A 20,433-nucleotide genomic window follows, 5' to 3' on the forward strand; every position below is an offset into this window, starting at 1 on the left:
CCATCATACAGGTATCTATTGGGGCTTTTCTAATTTAAAGCCATAGCACCACCTATTTTAGGCAGACATGAGTACCCATGCCACTGCAGGGACCTACAATGCCTGTCCTTTTATGTGTTGGCTCCACACACGTGTGAGGACTGCCATCACTGGTTTGGTAGGACCAAGGCCACCTCCTCATTTGGCATCTACTGGGCACCAGGTAAGTTTCTGCTTTCTCAGTGGCAATGGGCTGACTTGGACTACCAATCCCATCCAAAAATATGGGCGAGAAAGTGTTCACCACTGACTCCCACCATCCCCTGCCAGCTCTCAAGCCACTAGTCAAACACAGATTACCTGGGATGCAGTTAGGGCTTTATCTCTTTGGACTACGGAGCTGGATCCAAAATTACACAAAACTTCACTAAAAGTAGCTTAGGACTACCATATCCTTAATGAATCACAATATTAAGAGATTTTCAGAGTGTTCAGAGTCATCCTTTGATCTACTATAGACAGGTTTGATTATGCTGGGAAACAAAGTCTCTACAACATGTAAAAATTACATTTATACATTTTCTCCTAATATGCAACATACACGCATACTGTAATTTATTTGAAAGTATCACATTTACTTCATTTGCAGTCTCATACCTGGCAAAGTCAAGTATTACATTTGATGAAATTACCAAATTTGATATTTTCAATTTAGCCCAAGCATATGTCATTTTGCTTCAGTACTATTTCCATTTCCATATCAAGGTTATCTCTTTTAATCAGATTTCCAACTTTACTGTTCATTTCTAAGCACATCATCACTCTGGTGTCACTAACTCTATCTTAGTTTTCCTATAATTACTGACAGGTTGCTTTGTAAGCAACAATGTCACAGGTGTGTGTGTGTGTGTGTGTGTGTGTGTGTGTGTGTGTGTGTGTGTGTGTGTGTGTGTGTGTGTGTGTGTGTGTGTGTGTGTGTGTGTGTGTGTGTGTGTGTGTGTGTGTGTGTGTGTGTTTATATGAGAGTATGAGTCACTTTTGATGGAGTAGCCTCCCATTCTGGATTGGTTCCTGCCTTATGCCCACAGCTTGTCAGCTTTGGCTCCAACTCCTTAGGAGCTTGAGTTGAATGGCTGGCTGGATGGAATAATGATAAATAAGCTGTGATGACCCATGTAGGATTCTGATATCACACTTCTTAGCATTCAGTCTTCTACTTATGGGACAGTGCTTCTCAAGATGTAGAGCAAGTGACCTCAGATCACAACCTGATCATGTACCCTTTCTCCACACCTCCTTCTCTAATAGGAAATCCAGCAACCACAGCTTCACCATTTTAGGGCCCAAACTCTGGGAAGTCATACTACCAACCTCAAGAGCTTCCAACATTCTTCAAAAGTTCAGGAAAAAAATCACAATAAAAAAAATGAAAGTAACATTTTTTTAAACTGACATTTTGTTTGTCATTTCTGACACCCAGTACATATTTATAATATCAGAATATCAGGCTTTCCTTATCCGTAAGAATGAATCTGGCACACTGGACCAGTCTGATAAAAGGATCTGTAACATGACAACATTGGCATTCAGCTCCCTCAGCAAATTGTCATATGGCTTTGATTCATGTCTCAGATGAAGGATAAGTCGCTGTTTTCAGATTCCCCAGTCAGAAAGTACAGTTGCGTACACTTACCATAAATGTAGATGTTCGAGTGTATTCACTGTTGCAATCATCACACTTGGGTTGTCTGCCTGCAGGTAGCCCTCACCCAGCCTAAATACCAGAGTCTTGGGATTTCTGCGACGGATGCTGTCGCTTCTTCCATGACATCAGGTCATCAGGGGTATAAAACATGCGGCCAACGCCATTACATCAGTTTTTCTTGCCCCAGATGTCAGGAGCCCCCAAAATAGGAAGCAATTTCATGGTGTGGAACACCCCCAGTAAAAAGTAAATACCATTGTTATAAGATATGGCCAAAAAAAGGATAGGTAGAAAGTATAGAGAAGTCCGGGGGCTGGAGTGAGAGTAACCTGGACTGCAACAGTGAATACACTCGAACATCTACATTTATGGTAAGTGTACACAACTGTACTATGTTCTTCATGTTTCACTGTTGCAGTCATCGCACTTGGGTTGATTCCCAAAGCTGATGAAGGGTGGAGGCAATTAAGAAGCATTACAGCTGGCTAGCAGGCCTTGTAAGACTGCTGTGGCAAATCCAGCTCTGGATTTAGAAAAGATAGGTAAGTGGTAATGCTTGGTGAAGGTGTGTACAGAACTCCAGGTTGCAGCTTCCAGGATGTCCCTGGTAGGGACACCCCTGAGAAATGATGTAGAGGTTGAGGTAGCCCTAGTGGAATGAGTTCTGATCCCCATGTGGGGGTAGGTTTTCCATGGTGTTTGTAGCAGAAATGGATGCAGTGTGCTATCCATTTAGAAATGGTTTGCTTTGAAATGGCCTTGCCCTCTGCCCCTGTAGCAAAGCTGACTGTGCATGTCCAGGGAGTGCAGGATCCTTTCCCCTTTATTCTGAGGATTAGGGAAAAAGGTTGTCAAATGAATGGATTGGTTTAAAGCCACACTAGATACCACCTTGGGCATAAATGATGGGTTAGTCCTGAGGGAAATCTTGTCTGCATGGAAGATAATGAAGGGTTCCACGGCCATAAGGGACTGCAATTCAGACACTCTTCTTGCTGAAGTGATGGCTAGAAGTAAGGCTGTTTTCCAAGAGAGGAATTTTAACTCTGCTGTAGCAGCAGGTTCAAAGGGAGGAAGTGTGGGCTTCTCCAGTACAAAGTTACGATCCCAGGCTGGAGTGGGAGCTCTAATGGGGGGGGGGTCTTAAATTTTTGGCTCCTCTCAGGAACTGTTTGACCAGAGGATGAGAGTAGAGGGGTGGCTCAGTATTGTAATGAGCTGAGATGGCAGAGGCATGAATCTTAATTGAAGAGAAGGATAGGCCTTTGTGGAGCAGTTCTGTTAGGTAATTTAGGATTTGAGGTAAGTTGGGCATGGTTAGGTCCATTCCCTGAGACTGGCTCCAAGAACAGTATCTTTTCCACTTTTCTGAATAGGATTTCCTAGTACTAGGCCTCCTTGTCTCAAGGATGACATCCAGCACCTGTTTACTGAGGGTTGCTGGTGAAGTGTTCAGGGTTTGCAGCTGAGGATGCAAAATCTGGCCCTCCTGCTGGGACAGCAGGGAAGGGATATGAGGTAGGTGCCATGGTGGCACTACTGTCAGACTGTGCAAAAGTGGGTACCAGTGCTGGCGTGGCCAGTCTGGTGCAATCAGAATTGTCCTTGGCTTGTCCTGTTCGTTCTTTAGTAGAACATTCGAGAGGAGGGGCAGAGGGGGAAAGGCATAGACTGAGCGGTTTTCCCATGTAAAGGACAGGGTATCCACTTTCCATGCTTGGCTGTGTGGAGTTCTGGTGCAATATTTGCTCAATTAATAGTCCTGCGGGGAAGCAAAGAGGTCCACCTCTGGTGCCTCCTACCTGTGGTTCAGAAGCTTGAATGATTTGGATTCCAGTTTCCACTCATGTGGGTCCATTAGATTTCTGCTTAAATCGTCTGCCAGTGAATTTAGTTTGTCTGGCAGGAATTGAGCTTGCAGGTGCACTTGATAACTCAAGTCTGTGTTCCACAGAGCCATGGCTAACCTGCACAGTGGGTATGTTCCCACCTGCATGTTTATGTACCACATAACTGTGGTGCTGTCTGTCTTTATCAATAGTTGCCCTGGAAGAATAAGGTATTTGAAGGCTGTCAGTACATTCTGTACAGCTAACATTTCTTTCTGATTGATATGCAGGTGCATTTGTTTTGGGCTCCATTTGCCTTGAATGCATTTTCCTGCCATGTGAGCCCCCCATGCATAGACTGAAGCATCTGTTGTTAGGGTTTGGGCAGTGGGGGGGGTTGAATGAAAGGGAGTCTCTTGTGGTTGTTTCCAGGTCCTGAGAATGTTGACACCAGAGACTTTTTAAGTGCCATTGAAGTTTCCTCATATGCAGTCTTGCATATGGAATTAGTAGAATGCAAGAGGCCATAAACCCTAGGGCTTGCACTATTTTCTTACAGATTGCTGGGTTTGGGTGGCCAGTAGATTGAAGTAGTTTGTCAAATAAGTCTGTTTTTCTGGAGTGAGGAATGCCATCTGGGAAGTTATGTTCAAGCTTGCTCCCAGGAATACAATCTTTTGGCTGGGTACCAGATGTGATTTCTTTTCGTTGATGGTATACCCCAGTGAAGTTAGAAGTCCTTTTACAAATGTCAGGTGCTAAAGTAGCAATTCCTGACTGTCCACCTGAATCAGGCAATCGTCCAAGTATGGGTAAATTTGAATTTTTCTCTGCCTGCAGTATGCAGTGGCTGGAGCTAGGCATTTTGTGAATACCCTGGGTGCAGTAGATAAGCCAAAGGGAAGTGCAGAGAAAGTACAATTGTGTACCTACCATAAATGTAGATGTTCGAGTGTATTCACTGTTGCAGTTATTACACTTGGGTTATCCTGCTGGGAGGCTACCCGCAGTTGGCCTGAATTCCAAAGTCCTGGTCTGGCATCGGTTGCTGTCGCCTCTTCCCTGACATCAGTGTGCCAGGGGTATAAAAGATGCAGCCGACGCCATTTTCTTCAGTTTTTCTTGCCCCAGATGTCAGGTGCCCCCAAAAGGGTAAGCTAAAAATTCTGCTTATAAAAAAGCATGCAGTAACATAAACATTACCTTCATCTACAAGCAAATACACCACATAGGTTGTATAGAATAGAGAAGTACAGATAAGTCCCAGCAAAGAAAGGGGGATGGTGGGAGGGTAACCTGGACTGCAACAGTGAGTGCACTCGAACATCTACATTTAGGGTAGGTACACAACTGTACTATGTTCATCGTGTTTCACTGTTGCAGTCATTACACTTGGGTTGAATCCCAAAGCTGAGGTTGGGTGGCTGGGCCTAAATAGAATTAGGAGTGGCTATGAGGCCCTGCAGAACTGCGGTGGCAAAGCCTGCTCTGGATTTAGAGTAAAGAGGTAAGTGGTAGTGCTTTGTAAAAGTGTGCACTGAAGTCCAAGTTGCAGCCTCCAAAATATCCTTGGTTGGTACTCCTCTGAGGAAGGCTGCTGAAGTGGCTGCTGCTCTGGTTGAATGTGGCCTAATGCCCTTAGGCACTGATTTGCCATGTTGTGAATAGCAGAAACGAATGCAGTGACCTATCCATTTTGAAATAGTCTGCTTTGAAATAGCCTTTCCTTGTGATCTTGCAGCATATGCCACTAAAAGTTGCTCAGTCTTTCTGAAAGCTTTAGTTTTGTTCAAGTAGAAGCGTAACTGTCTGTGTATCTCCAAAGAATGCAAAAGTCTCTCCTCTTTATTCTGTGGGTTTGGATAAAAGGTAGGCAAATGAATGGTTTGGTTAAGAGCCACACTGGACACTACCTTAGGCATAAATGTTGGGTTTGTCCTTAGAGAAATCCTGTCCGGATGGAAAATAATAAAAGATTCCACAGCCATTAATGCCTGTAACTCTGAGACTCTTCTTGCTGAAGTTATTGCTAGGAGCAGAGCTGTTTTCCATGAGAAGAATTTTATCTCCGCTGTATTGGCTGGCTCAAAAGGAGGCAGTGTGAGCTTTTCCAAGAAAGAATTGATGTCCCATGCAGGTACTGGTGCTCTCCTTGGAGGTCTTATGTTTTTGGCCCCTCTGAGGTACTGCCTTAGCAGCGGATGTGGAAAAATAGGTGGGTCCATATTGTAATGAGCTGAAATGGCAGAGGCATGGATCTTAATTGATGAGAAGGATAGGTCTTTGTCCAGCATCTCGGTTAGGTATTGTAAAAATCTGAGGAATATTTGGTACAAGCGTGTCAATTCCTTGTGCCTGGTTCCAAGCACAGAATCTCTTCCATTTTTCTGCATAAGATTTTCTGGTGCTGGGCCTCCTGGCCTCCAAAATAACATCCATAACTGCTTTAGAGAGAGGTGTGTTCTGAATGGTTACATTATACGCCATTCAGCCAGATTTAGGGTTCTGAGTTGGCTGTGCAGGATCTGATTGTTTTGTTGGGTCAGTAAATGAGGAATTTGAGGTAATGTCCAGGCTGGGCCTTGAGACAAGCTCTTTTGGATTGGGTACTAGTGCTGGCATGGCCAGTCCGGGGCAATCAGTATAATTTTTGGCTTCTCTTGTCTGACCTTTAGGAGTACCTTGGGGAGGAGAGGCAGTGGAGGAAAGGCATATACTGTACGGGTTTTCCAGCTGAATGACAGAGCATCCACTTTCCATGCTTGTTTGTGATAAGTCCTTGTGCAGAATCTCTGTAGTTGGCAGTTGTGAGGGGAGGCAACTAGATCTATGTCTGGGCATCCCCATTTCCTTGTTATCATGCTGAAGATTTGTGAATCTAGTTTCCACTCGTGAGGATCCATGAGGCTTCTGATTAGTTCGTCTGCCAGAGTATTTGACTTTCCTGGCAGGAATTGTGCTTGCAGGTGTACTTGATAAGTCAATGCTGTGTTCAACAAAATCATGGCTTGTCTGCAGAGGGGGTAAGAATGTGTGCCTCCCTGCTTGTTTATGTACCACATGACTGTAATATTGTCCGTCTTTATCAGCAGTTGTCCTGGATGAAGTAGATCCTTGAAGGCTGTCAGGGCATTCTGTACAGCTAACATCTCTTTTTGATTGATATGAAGATGCATTTGGCTTGCGGGCCATGTGCCCTGAATACATTTTCCTGCCATGTGGGCCCCCCAGGCATAATCTGATGCATCTGTTGTTAGTGTCTGCCTGGCTGTGGGTAAAATGAATGGCTGTCCCTTGTGGTGACAGGCCTGTGCCCACCATCAAAACTCCTGTTGCAGGCAGGGGATGCGGGTAATTAATGTTTCCAGGCTGTGGCAATGTTGAGTCCAAACACTTTTTAGATACCATTGTAGCTTCCTCATATGCAGTCTTGCATATGGAATTGGCAGAATGCAGGATGCCATGAAGCCCAAAGCCTGCAGAATTTTTCTTGCAGATAACTGGGTCTTTGTTGCCATCTTTTTGAAGTAAGACGTCAGTTGCCTTTGTTTGTCTGGCATGAGATAAGCCATCTGGGCAGTTGTATTTAAGCTTGCAACCAGGAATATTATCTCTTGAGAGGGTACTAGTTTTGATTTCTTTTTGTTTACTGTGTACCCCAGGCAAATTAGTAATCTTTTTACAAATGCTAGATGTTTCAGTAGAATGTCTTTGTTCTCTGCTTGAATAAGGCAGTCGTCGAAGTAGGGATATATTTGAATTCCTTTGTCTGCAAAATGCAATTACTGGTGCCAGGCATTTTGTGAAGACCCTGGGCGCAGTAGATAAGCCAAAGGGCAGTGCAGAGAATTGGTAGTGCATTGAACCAGCTATGAATCTGAGGTATCTTCTGCAAGATTGTCTGATTGGGACATGCAGGTATGCCTCTTTGAGGTCCAAAGTTACAAGCCAAGCCTTCTTGCCCAGCATGGGCAGAAGCTGCTGCAGTCAACATTTTGAATTTTGGAACGTCCAGAAAAGTGTTTAGAATAGACAGGTCCAGTACTGGTCTCCAGGCTTTGTCCTTTCTGGGTACTAAGAAAAGTCTTGAGTAAAATCCTTGTCCCTGCTCTTGCTGTGGTACTCACTGAATAGCCCTCATGTCCATGAGAGATGAAACTTGCTTTTGTGCCTCTGCCCATTGATTGTGTGGCAGGTCTGGCATACCTTTTGCCTTTGGAAGGGTGTGAAAGTGGAACCTGTAGACCTGACAGACTATATTTAAGACCCATTTGTCCTGGGTGATCATGTGCCAAGTTTGTGAAAAAAGTGCTAGCTTTCCCCCTAAGGGTGCTGCCAAAAGATAAGTGCTTGGCATTGGCAGAGAAAAGTCATTGGGACTGTTTCCTATATGGCTGTGATTTGTCTTCTCTGCTTTTGGAGGTAGAAGCACCCCACTGTTTGGGCCTGTATGAGTCTTGGGGCTGAGGTCTGCCTCTAGGGCATCTGTAGCTGCCTCTTTGTGGCCTGTCTGATACTGGAAAGGACCAATTCTTAGAAAGCCGGTTCCTGCTAAATCTGGGTGGCTGTACCTGTAAGAAATCCTTTACTGTCTGCATAGATTTCGCTTTATCTTCCATTTTCTTCAACACCTCTTCTGCCTTAACACCAAACAAAGTATCATGCTGTAATGGAGCATCCAATAATTTTGCTTTAACATGATCAAGCAGATTCTATTCCTTTAACTAAGCATGCCTTCTAATGACAGAACCTGTAACAGCGGCCCTGCAAGAGGCCGCCAGTGAATCAAAACCACATTGCAAAGTATGCTTTCCCACTTGCTCAGCTGCATGCAGTAAATCCTGCATTTCCTTGTTTTCAGAACATTCAGAATTCATCAACATTTTCTGTTTTAGCAGTGACATTAAGTATTGCTGATATTTAAGCATATGAAACTGACAATTTAAAGCCCTTACAGCCAAAGTAGCAGAAGTGTAAACTTTTTCCCCCATCTGTCCAGTGCCCTAGAATCCCTATCCGAGGGGACAGAGTTTTTTGCAATGGAAGCCTTGACTCCTTTGGGACCTTGAGATATTGTTTCTGGGTCAGCAGTAGGGTTTTTATACAGAAATTTATGAGAATGTGGAACCCTGTAGTATCTGTCTGGCTTAACAGTTGCAGGGGATAAAGAGTCAGGAGACAGGCCGGACTCTGAAAAAACATCATCTACAATGTCTAGAACAGGTGGAATAGTAAAAGGTCTGTGCTGAGGCAGTAGAAGAAAGTCTCTGAGCCTTTTCTTTGATTCTGAGTAATCTTGGCTCTCCCAGTGAAAAATGCTCCCTCATGGTATGCAGGGTTTCCCCAAAAGAATAATCCTCAGGAGGAGAAGCTGAAGGAATAGATTCTTCAGCATCAAAATTCTCATAGGGAGGAAGAGAGTATCCCTGTTCTGAAGAGGAGTCAGAGGAAATGGAAACCTGATCAGAAGAATCATATTCTGTGTCTTGCCTAGGCCTCTTATCAGGAAGGGGATGGGAACCCCTGATCAAAGTAATTACGTCTTTGGCCATTTTAAGCATCTGTTTCTTAGGCATGGAAGTCTGTCTAGAAGAATGCTGTACTTGTTTCTTTGTCTTTAAAGCTGTTTTAGTCTTTGCCTTGGAAGCTGAGGTTGGCTTGACATATAACTGTGTAGGTCTGAAAACACCCTCAGAAGTCGATGCCTGCTCAGTGGCTCTGGACCCATCTGAGGGAATAGTTTTCGAGTGTCCAATACCTTGAGTATCCAGAGGCCTAGATGTCTCCACGTGGGAGTCAGAAGTGGACTGTGGCTCTGAGGTAGCAGGCATCAGGGGCTGCAAAAGCGCCTCACTGAGAACCGGCGAACTGGCGACTGGCCTAGAAGAGGCCTTGTCGTCCGTTTTGGACCTCGGATGCCTGTCCTTTTCATTTTCCTTGCGCTTTTTATAAACTCTGGTCGCCAGCTGTTCCAACGGCATTATATAATTAAACCTTCAACCAAAGTAATGAAAAGCAAAATCGTACCAACGCTTAATAGTATGTTGGTTAAATCTAGCACAAAACCAACAGCTAGCAATGTCGTGGTCAGGGCCTATGCAAGGAATACAGTAAGAATGAAAATTCTTATGAGGTATTTGCTTCCCACAAGAAATACAACTGTTAACTTTTTCTGACATCAGTCTGGAGCAAGAAAAAAGTTTCCCCAATGGGGTGCTTAGCTTTAATGAAGACTTCGGATCTGAAATTCGATTTTGAAAATCTCAGGAGTCGGCCGACCGGCACTTGTGAACTGCTTTTGCTTCGGGCACCGCGTGGCAAGAAAGACTGAAGAAAATGGCATCAGCTGCATCTTTTATACCCCTGGCACACTGACGTCAGGGAAGAGGTGACAGCAACCGATGCCTGACCAGGACTTTGGAATTCAGGCTGACTGCGGGTAGCCTGCCAGCAGAATAACCCAAGTGTAATGACTGCAACAGTGAAACACGATGAACATCAGGTAGTGCATACAGCCTGCTCTGAAACGTAGCTATTTCCTGCAAGATTCCCTTATGGGGATATGCAGATAAGCTTCTTTAAACTCTAGGGTGGCTAGCCAGGAGTCCTTGTCTAGCATAGGAAGCAGCTGTTGGAGCGTAAGCATTTTGAATCTTGGAACCACCAGGAAGGTGTTGAGAATAGACAGATCCAGGATAGGGCGCCAAGAGTTTTCTTTTCTGGGTACCAGAAACAGTCTGGAGTAAAAACCTTGTCCTCTTTGCTCTGCTGAGACAGGTTGAATAGCCTTGATACTGAGAAGAGAAAGTACTTGCTTTCGGGCCTCTGCACACTGGTTTGGGGGGTGGTCTAGCCATCCACTTGGGGTTAGTAGTGAGTGGAAGTAGAATCTATATCCTTGGGATACAATGTTCAAGACCCATCTGTCCTGGGTAATGTACTCCCAGTTTATTTGTGTGCAGGGCTAGTTTTCCTCCTAAGGGTGCAAGTACTTGGGAAAGGCTTGGAAGCATGAAGGACAAGTCATTGTGAACTTTTTCCATAGGATGGTGGCTTACTACTCCCTGATTTTGAGGTGGGAGCACTCCATTGTTTAGATCTGTGCATACCCTGAAACTGTAGTCTTGGTGGTCTGCTGCCCCTGGGTTTGGACTGAGAAGGTCTGGGAGGGACTGGGAAAGACCAGTTTTTAGAAGGCCAATGCCTACTGAATCTAGGTGGCTGTACCTCTAGGAAATCTTTAACAGTTTGCATAGATTTAGCTTTATTCTCCATCTTTTTGAGGACTTCTGCTTTAGTGCCAAACCGATGTTCTTGGTTTAATGGAGCATCTAGTAATTTTGCTTTGACATGGTCTGGCAAGATTTGTTCCTTAAGCCAAGCATTTAAAGTGGAACAGCCTTACAAGACTTTCTGCAAATATATAGAGCTGAGTATATTTTTCTGTATTATTCTGTATTATAGAGCTAAATTGTTGCTTAGATATCTGTTGTCTTAGTGTTCTGCAAATATACAGAGATCAGTATATATTTTTTGGGTTTTATAATTTGCACTCTGATTCCTCACATCTCTCTTGAAAGTTTCTTCCCCCCCCCTCATTGTCGTTTCTATTGCTTGTGTGTTGTTAACTCAAGGTTCCCTTAATTTGAACTGTTAATAGCAGCAGTCTGCATTTAAAGTGGAACAGCCTTACAAGACTTTCTGCAAATATATAGAGCTGAGTATATTTTTCTGTATTATTCTGTATTATAGAGCTAAATTATTGCTTAGATATCTGTTGTCTTAGTGTTCTGCAAATATACAGAGATCAGTATATATTTTTGGGTTTTATAATTTGCACTCTGATTCCTCACATCTCTGTTGAACCCCCCCCCCCCTCCCTGTTCTGGTAGTAGTTTAAATTTGGTGGCTTTTGCAGTGCCCGCCCCACTGTAGATTTGATCTAGGACACTCCCCCAGTCCCATCTCTTTACCGCATTCTACCTAATAAACCCTTTCTGAACTTGCTTTTAGTCCTTTTTAATTTAATTACATGTTTTCAAACTGTGTGTGGACTAATATTGCTACATACTCAAGTGTGCCAGCTTGCACTGCATGTGAATTGTTTTTACTACTGTTTTTGCTACTTTTCTGAAAAAAAAAAATTGTAAGCCTGTTTCCTACCTTTCCTGTAATTAGTGTTCCAGATACAGATTTGCTGTATCCAGGACTATTTGTAAGCTTCTGAGCCCCCAAGCCTTTCTGTGTTGGAGGGAAGCCTTCTAGCTTATCAGTGGGAGTGGTAAGCACTAGGTAACCTGTCTACCACATAAGGAGTGGTTCTGGCCCAGAATTTGTAGTTATTGGCCGTTTGGGCGGTCTTCCATCTCTCTCAACTTTCTGATTTGAAGGCCTGCATTTGCACTTGTTTCTGTCCTGTAACTCCTGGGCCCATCTCATTTGCTCACTCAAAAAAAAAAAAAAAAATCTGCTTTTACTGTATTTGTGTTTCTTCTTACTTTATTTTGCTTTTGCGTCATCTTAAAAGTACTCAATTGTATTTATTACTGCTTGGTGTAACTCATTCTAGGCCTTTTAGTTTAAGCACTTGGGCGTCAGACCAGTTGTTTTACATTAGGAAGGTTTGTGGCCTGCACTTTGGTGGCAGGACAGGTAGCTTACATCCTTCTAAGTTGGGAATTGCTGATTGAGGGCTCAGTGTCTGTTATTCTAAAAGTGTATTAATTCTGGTTTAAGCACTTGGGCTTCACGCCAGTTGTTTTACATTATGAAGGTTTGTGGTCTGCACTGTAGTGGCAGAACAGGTAGCTTACATCCTTCTAAGTTGGGAACTGCTGATTGAGGGCTCAGTGTCTGTTATTCGAAAAGTGTATTAATTCTGGTTTAAGCACTTGGGCTTCAGGCCAGTTATTTTACATTAAAAGGGTTTGTGGTCTGCACTCTTGTGGGAGGAGAGGCTGGACTCTGCCCTTCTGAGCTGGGAATTTCTGGTTAAAGGCTTATAGTGTCTGCGTATTTGAACTGCTTCTTACTGAAATTGGTACACCTTGTTTGCTGTAGCATAGACTAGATCCAGGCCTGCTGAATCTAGCTTTGTTTGTATAACTTGAGCACTAATCCAGACATTCTTTAAAGTATTCAATTGTATTTATTACTGCTTGGTAGTAACTTGATTAAAGTGTAGCTATCATTCTAAGTCTTTTGGATTAAGCACTTGGGCTTCAGACCAGTTGTTTTACATTAGAAAGGTTTGTGGCCTGCACTGTGGTGGCAGGACAGGTAGCTTACATCCTTCTAAGTTGTGAATTGCTGATTGAGGGCTCAGTGTCTGTTATTCTAAAAGTGTATTATTTCTGGTTTAAGCACTTGGGCTTCAGGCCAGTTATTTTACATTAAGAAGGTTTGTGGTCTGCACTCTTGTGGGAGGAGAGGCTGGACTCTGCCCTTCTGAGCTGGGAATTTCTGGTTAAAGGCTTATAGTGCTTGCATATTTGAAGTGTTTCTTACTGAAATTGGTACACCTTGTTTGCTGTAGCATAGACTAGATCCAGGCCTGCTGAATCTAGCTTTATTTGTATGCTGCTTGTTTGTTTGCTTGTTATTTTCCTGAAATGCTAATTCCACCTAAAACGCAGCTTTTCAGCGCTTCTGTGGATCCCTAGTGATACCTGCATTGCTTACTGTACTTATTTCCTTGTTTCACTTGAAAGAAAGTTACTGTTTGCCGTTTTTGCATTTAAGTTACCTGGCACTTGCTCACTAAAGCAATTATATAAGTCAGCACTAAAATATTAAAAGCACTACACCCTCACAAACTCCCCTTGAGTACCTCGTTCCCCATTGGCCCTTTTTTGTCAGTTATAAAGGAATTCCCAATACTATTCTAGCATGTCCAAAGGTCAGTTGTCAATCTCCTCTCCGGTCCAGCTGGTGAATCTGGGAATCTTGAGGCAATGTTACAACTGCCTCATATACACAGACAGCCCTCTCCTCCTCCCAACAAATTCCAACACATGTGAGAGATGCAACCATATAGCCATACTGGAGGCTAAGCTCTCTCAACTCAGTACTGGCAAAACCAGTCAGGAGGAGAAGGAAACCACACTCACTACAATTCCAGTCTCACATAGAACTACCACGACAGCAAACCAAACACATAAACACACAAAAACATACTCGGAGGCTCTAAATAAAAATCTGTCTAAGCAGCAGAGACCTCCAAAGCAGACAACCAAGCAAAACAAAACACGTGCAACACATAGCTCACAAAGCCAGTGTGCTGAACAGTCACAGCCCTTAAGGCTAAACAACACACCTGATACACTTGTAATAGGTGACTCTATCGTCAGGTACACTGACGTCCCGCTCACCAGGCTGAACAAGGAGAAGGTCATGGTGAGCTGCCTGTCGGGCGCTAGGATCCGCCACATAACACAGGCACACAGGTCACTCCAAGGCAAGTACAAATATGACTCAGTCATTGTCCATGCTGGTGTGAATGACCTGAGACGTACCACCCTGGACTACATGAAAAGAGACATAGAGGTGCTCTCTGAGCATGTAGCCCAGGCTGGTATGACCCTGACCTTGAGTAGCATCTTACCCTCACCAAGAATGATGCCACAATATGAAGACAAGATGATCAATTTCAACAATTGGCTTATGTATTGGTGTCATTCAAAGGGGATCCAATGCCTGTCAGCCTGGGATGACATGCTTGACAAGCCACGATGCTTCGCTAGGGACGGCTTGCACCTGTCACCCCTGGGCTTTCGGATAGTGGCAAAGGCTCTTGCTACCCCCATAGTGCCTTTTTTAGGCAAGGCTCAAAAGACAAACCCACCTCCATAGGTATCACAAGGGATAAGAAACTAAGAGTAATGCTACTCAATGCCAGAAGTCTAAACCTCAAGATGCATGCACTCCAAACTCTCCTTAGCATGGAGAACATCAATATCTGTGCAGTAACAGAAACCTGGTTCAAGGTTCCCGAGAGCACCCCAGCACTACCAGGTTATACCTCATACCATGCTTTTCGGCCCCAAAACTTGGACCATACCACAAAAGGAGGGGAGTATCAATATTCGTCAAAGATACCCACACCTCCAGGTTGGTGGCACAGCACGAAGCATCAGAGACTATCCATGTGCAACTAACAGTGGGTAAAACTGCCTTCCAGTTTATAGCCTGTTACAGACCACCCTCCCAAACCCAGAAACCCCACTCGGCCTTCCTGAGAACACTGGAAAATATGAAGGTCTCTCCAAACACCATTATATTAGGCGACTTCAACTACCCAAACATAGACTGGGAGCATTACTCTAGCTCCAACACCCTAGCCCAAAGGTTCCTAGAATTTATAAACTCAAATGCTATGGAACAACTTGTTACCACTCCCACAAGAGGGGAAAACATACTGGACCTGATCATCACCAACATGGGGACTCTATGCTTCAGACCAGAAGTGTATCCCTCACTGGTACGATCAGACCATAAACTAATCTCACTGGATATTTGCATCCCGACTCCACCCCCTGCCCTGAAAACCACAGTGAAAAACTTCTCTAAAGCAAATTTCACACTCCTCAAAACCGAGGTAGAATCCTTCAAAGCCCCCGGGCCTGTGGAAAATACAGCCCAGACCGCAGAATCCTTTATAAACACATTCTATGAACATCTTCAGGAATGCATGGATCATGCAATCCCAAATAAAACCAAGACCCAATCCTCCAAAGGCAGACGTCCTGTCTGGTGGACCCCAGCCATAAACAAACTATACAATAGAAGGAGGAAGCTACTACATGATAGAGCAAAATCCCAAAAAGGGAAGGCATCTCTGATCAGTATTAGCAAAAAACCACGGGCACTCATAAAACCGTCTAAGGCCAGCTTTGAGAGAAAAATTGCAGAGGACACTAAGGATAATCACAAGGCTTTCTTTAGTTATGTTAGGAACCTGGGTGGGAATTCCCAGATATGCTCAGAATCAGTCCAAAATGACAAAAAATACACCGAACCCACAGACATTGCCAACATCCTAGCTGACAGGTTCAGCGCAAACTTCTCCCCACCCCTCCCCACCAAAAGGGCAAATATTTATCCCAGCAGAGTGCTGCCCCCCTGACATCTCAGATGCTCAGGTAAGAGCTGTCCTCTCCAAAGCAAAAAACAAAGCATCAATGGGACCAAATGGTGTCCCGGGCTGCGTCCTACATGAACTCCAAGAAGAGCTAAACCCAAACATAAAACTACTGTTCAATCTCAGCCTTTCTACAGCATATGTACCCAAAGAGTGGCGTACAGCAACAGTGATCCCTCTCCACAAAGGTGGTGCCTCAATGGATCCTGGAAATTATCTCCCCATAAGCCTGACTAGCTTGGTCTGCAAAGCTATGGAAAGGATCATCATGGACCTCATAAATAAAGATATTGGGGACCTACAGATACTGGATCCTACCCAGTTTGGCTTTAAGGGCAGATCCTGCCTCTTAAACCTGGTTTATTTCTTTGAAACAGTCACCAAGGCCATTGACGAGGGGAAGGTGGTCCACACAGCTTACCTGGACCACACAAAAGCATTCGATACAATACCCCACTTGGGCATTATAGATAAGCTCACCAGATTAAATATAAACCCCTATGTCACTAGATGGGTTGCAAACTGGCTCAAGGACAGAACCCACATGGTTAGAATTGCTGGAGCCATGTCAGACTCCAAACCAGTTACAAGTGGCATCCCACAAGGCTCAGTCCTGGGACCTCTCTTGTTCGGTATATATTTCTCGGAGGTACAGGCCAACATGGAAGGACTGTGGCTGACTAAGTTCGCAGATGACTGCAAACTGGCCATAATCGACTCTCCAGCCGAGACAAGCATCCTCCAAAAGGGCCTCATAGAAACAGACAACTGGTGCCAGAGACATGGCCTCAAGCTAAAAGCCAAGTGTATAGTCCTCCCCTTTGGCAAAAACAGTGCCCACAAATTACCACATAGGTGGTAATCCATTAAGTACAGAAGAAGTAATTAGGGACCTGGGGACCCAAGTTGATAGCAATCTCTCATTTGACAACCACGTGGCCAAAGTGGTTAGAAAAACATTTTATATAGCCCACCTAATCATGAAGGGATTCACATCTAGATCAGGGGAGGTCATCGTGCCTCTTTACTCGTCCCTCATCAGGCCCATAATTGAGTACAGTGCCCCTTTCGGGATGTACCTTACCAGACACCTGCAGCACCTGGAAAGACTCCAAAAGTACCTTACCAAGAGGATCATAGGGCTCAAACAGATGCCATATGCTGCCCAGTTAAAGAAACTCCATCTCTTCTCAGTGGCATACCGCCTGCTCAGAGGCGATCTGTGCCTGACGTATAAAGCCATGTCCAACCCGGAATTAATGGACATGCTGCACCTCAGAAAATCCAAATCCCATCGAGCTACACACTCGAGAGACTTGAACCTCAGCACTGAAATAAATAGGACATGCTGGAGGGACAGATTCATAACCCAGAGGCTCCCTTCTCTCTGGAATAAAATCCCAGTCCAGGTTAGGCAGAGTCCCTCACTGACTCTCTTCAAGAGGAATCTTGATGAGTGGATGGGAGATCGTAGGTTTACCCCGGGTATCACTTCTGTGTCACTTAGACAGAGGCACAGCATACTAACCTTGAAAAAGGGCATAGCAAAATTAATTTAAAATGGGTGGTGAAAGCCAAACACACTCTGGCTAGGCTTATAAATGCCCTAGGGCAGATAGCCTAGTATGAACCTATGAACCTATGCCTTCTAAGAACAGACCCAGTGAGAGCAGCCCTGCAAGATGCTTCTAAGGCATCAAAACCACATTGCAAAGTATGTTTTCCAACTTGGTTAGCAAAATGCATTAACTCTTGTAAATCTTTATGTTCTGCACAATCAGGAATCAACATCATTTTTTTGTTTAATTAGTTCCATAATATGTTGCTGATACTTTAACATGTGAAACTGACAATTTAAAGCCCAGATGGCAAGAGTAGCACAAGTGTATACCTTCTTACCCCATCTGTCCAAAGCCCTAAGAATCCCTGTCTGAAGGGGTAGGGTTTTTGGCTGTAGTAGCCTTAATGCCTTTAGGTCCCTGGGAAATGGTCTCTGGATCTGCAGTACAATTCCTAAATAGTAATTTGTGAGAGTTAGGTACTCTGTAGTACCTGTCAGGTTTCCTGGGAGCTGGTGGCAAAGTATCAGGGGTAAGATTGGATTCCATTAAGTCATCATCTACAATTTCCAGAACAGGAGGGATAGCTAGAGGCCTGTGCTGACGCAAGTTTAAAAATTCCCTGAGTCTCTTTTCAGACTGTGGGTAGTCCTGGAACTCCCAGTGGAAATGCTCCCTGAGGGTATGCAGGGTTTCACCAAAAGAAACATCCTCTGGTAAGGAAGCAGAGAGATTGGAATCCTCTGCATCAGAATCCTCATACCTAGATAAAGGTATGTCCTGGTAATCAGAAGGGTCAGTGTCATCGGACTCATGATCTGAAGAATCAAAAGGAAAATCAGTTCTTGGTCTTTTAGAGGGGGAAGGCTGGCTTCCCCTAATTAAGGTAATAAGGTCTTCAGCCATTCTAAGCATTTGTTTCTGTGGCATGGGGCCCTGAGAATGCACTTTGGTCGTCGGTTTCCTAGGCATAGTGCGAACTCTGGGCCTGAGAAATTCTGTATTTTTGGTTTGAAATGAAGTAGTCGGTTTAATATGAACATCAGAAGGCCTGAATACACCCTCAGAAGCCGGTGCCTGCACAGCGGCTCTGGACCCATCCAAGGTAGAGACATCCACAGGTTCCATAGTTGAAGAAGTATCTTGCGGCATACCGGACTCCGAATGGGTCTCAGTAGAGGCCTGCAAATCTGCAGAAGCAGGTAACAGGGGCTGTGAAGGCGTCTCACTGAGTACCGGTGGACTGGTGACTAGCTTAATGGAAGCATTGGCAGTTTTGGACCTATGCAGTCTGTCTCTGTCTTTATCCTTACATTTTTTCGGAAGATCGGTAGTCGGATGACTTATCGAAGCCATTTCAGAATATGGAGAATGAGAGTGAAAGAATTTGAGACAAAAATAGCCCAACGATGAATAGTTCGGGTCGTTGAACAGGGCACAAAACTGACAGCGGGGAATGTCATGGTCTGGGCCTAAACAGGTGACGCAGTAATAATGAAAATCTCTGTGAGGTATTTGCTTTCCACAGGCAAGACAATTATTAATTTTTTCTGACATCGGTTAGAGCACAAAAAAAGGATCCCCAACAGGGTACTTATCTTTTAGAAGACTTCAGGTCTGAAACTCGAAAAATGAAAATTTCAAGAGGTGTCCGACTGGCACTTGCAAACTGCTTCTGCTTCGCACTCCGCTCAGCAAGAAAAGCTGATGTAATGGCATCAGCTGCATGTTTTATACCTCTGATGACCTGATGCCATGGAAGAAGCAATGGCATCCGATGCAGAAATCCCAAGACTCTGGTATTTGGGCCAACTGAGGGCTACCTGCAGGCAGATAATCCAAGTGTGATGACTGCAACAGTGAAACACGATAAACATCAGCTGATGCAAGGCTTCTCACTGATTCTACACTAAATGTCCATGTAGCCAGGTGTCATTTTGTAATCTCATATGGTACTATCTGAGACACTGTTTTTTTATGTTGAAAAGTATATTTATTCACTTGACTACCCACTCAATACCTGAGCCGGCAATTCCAAAAACAGAGTAGTCTTCCTTTCCCTTTAGAAATAATACATATTTTAAAAAATATATACTTATGGTTTTGATACAGAAATGTCATTTACAAAACATGGTCAACTACATGTCCAGTTATTTTCAGTACTAATTAGTTTAAATGAGGTTGAGCTGGAGTTCTTTGATTAAGAATTTCTAAAATGGTTCACACTGTCCATGCATTACTAATAAGTATGCATAAATAAATACATTTAGTGTAACTTTTTAAGTATATAACTGCCTTCTATAAATCCGTGACATTCTGGTGAATTTCAAAAACAGTACAGCTTCTTCCTTCCATGATACATTATGGAAAATTATAGTATCTGTGTTGCTGGTTATAACAAAATTAACTTTTTGTGCACTTATGTTTACACCAGAAAAAGAAGGCTGGAAAAGGTAGTTATTACTGGTTTACTATTGAAATGTCGAACGGTACTACATCGACTGTACTATAGTCGAACACGGAAGTTCAAAAATAGTAATGTCAACGACAAAAAAAAATATAGGACTGTGTTTTAACAGGAACAGTTTTAGAAAGTGTGAAATGTTTTTGTAATGATGAAAATGCTTTGAAATATAACTTACAATATAAGGAAAGTATTTTTATTTTGAAATACAATACAATGACACCCTGTGGACTGAATAATGAAATAAACTGGAGGTGTCTGCTTTAAAATTTTTTTTGAACATAATTGTTTAATTAATTGCTTAATTAATTGCTATGAGTATATATATATATATATATATATATATATATCCATTCTTTCAGTGAGAATGTATACTCTTGAAAGGTGGTTACACCGAGGCGCTGGAGAATAAAGAGTTTGCTTTTGGATTTGACTTTGGTTCCTGTTTTTCGATTCCTGACGTCTGAAGATTTTGCTGTTTTGGTATTGTTTTGGATCAGAGTTGTTTCTATCTGAAGGTGTGTGGAGTGGAGTTTGTGTAGATATCTCATTTGAGTCTGACAGTGTTATAACAAGGACACCATGACATATAGCTTGTTTTTCTCCAAAGAACATGAGTGAATGATTTGTTGTCCTTCCCTACTAATCTGTCATTGGTATTTTTTGTTAGGTAACATTTGCCTCTCTTCCTGCCAACTGTCAGTAGTACCCTTACTAAAATTCCACTCATTCCCCAGTGGTGGGAAGTCCCCAGATAC

At 43.5% G+C, this 20,433-nt stretch overlaps 1 protein-coding gene across 1 annotated transcript in view; it reads right to left on the reverse strand.

Annotated features, from left to right (window-relative positions):
* Positions 1-20,433, reverse strand: part of ABTB2 (ankyrin repeat and BTB domain containing 2) — a 1,083,316-nt gene that overhangs the window by 14,940 nt on the left and 1,047,943 nt on the right. The window lies entirely within an intron of this gene.

The sequence above is a fragment of the Protopterus annectens genome, chromosome 9.part0 (assembly GCF_019279795.1).
Source record: "Protopterus annectens isolate FY-2018-M chromosome 9.part0, PAN1.0, whole genome shotgun sequence".
NCBI classification, from domain to species: Eukaryota; Metazoa; Chordata; order Ceratodontiformes; family Protopteridae; genus Protopterus; species Protopterus annectens.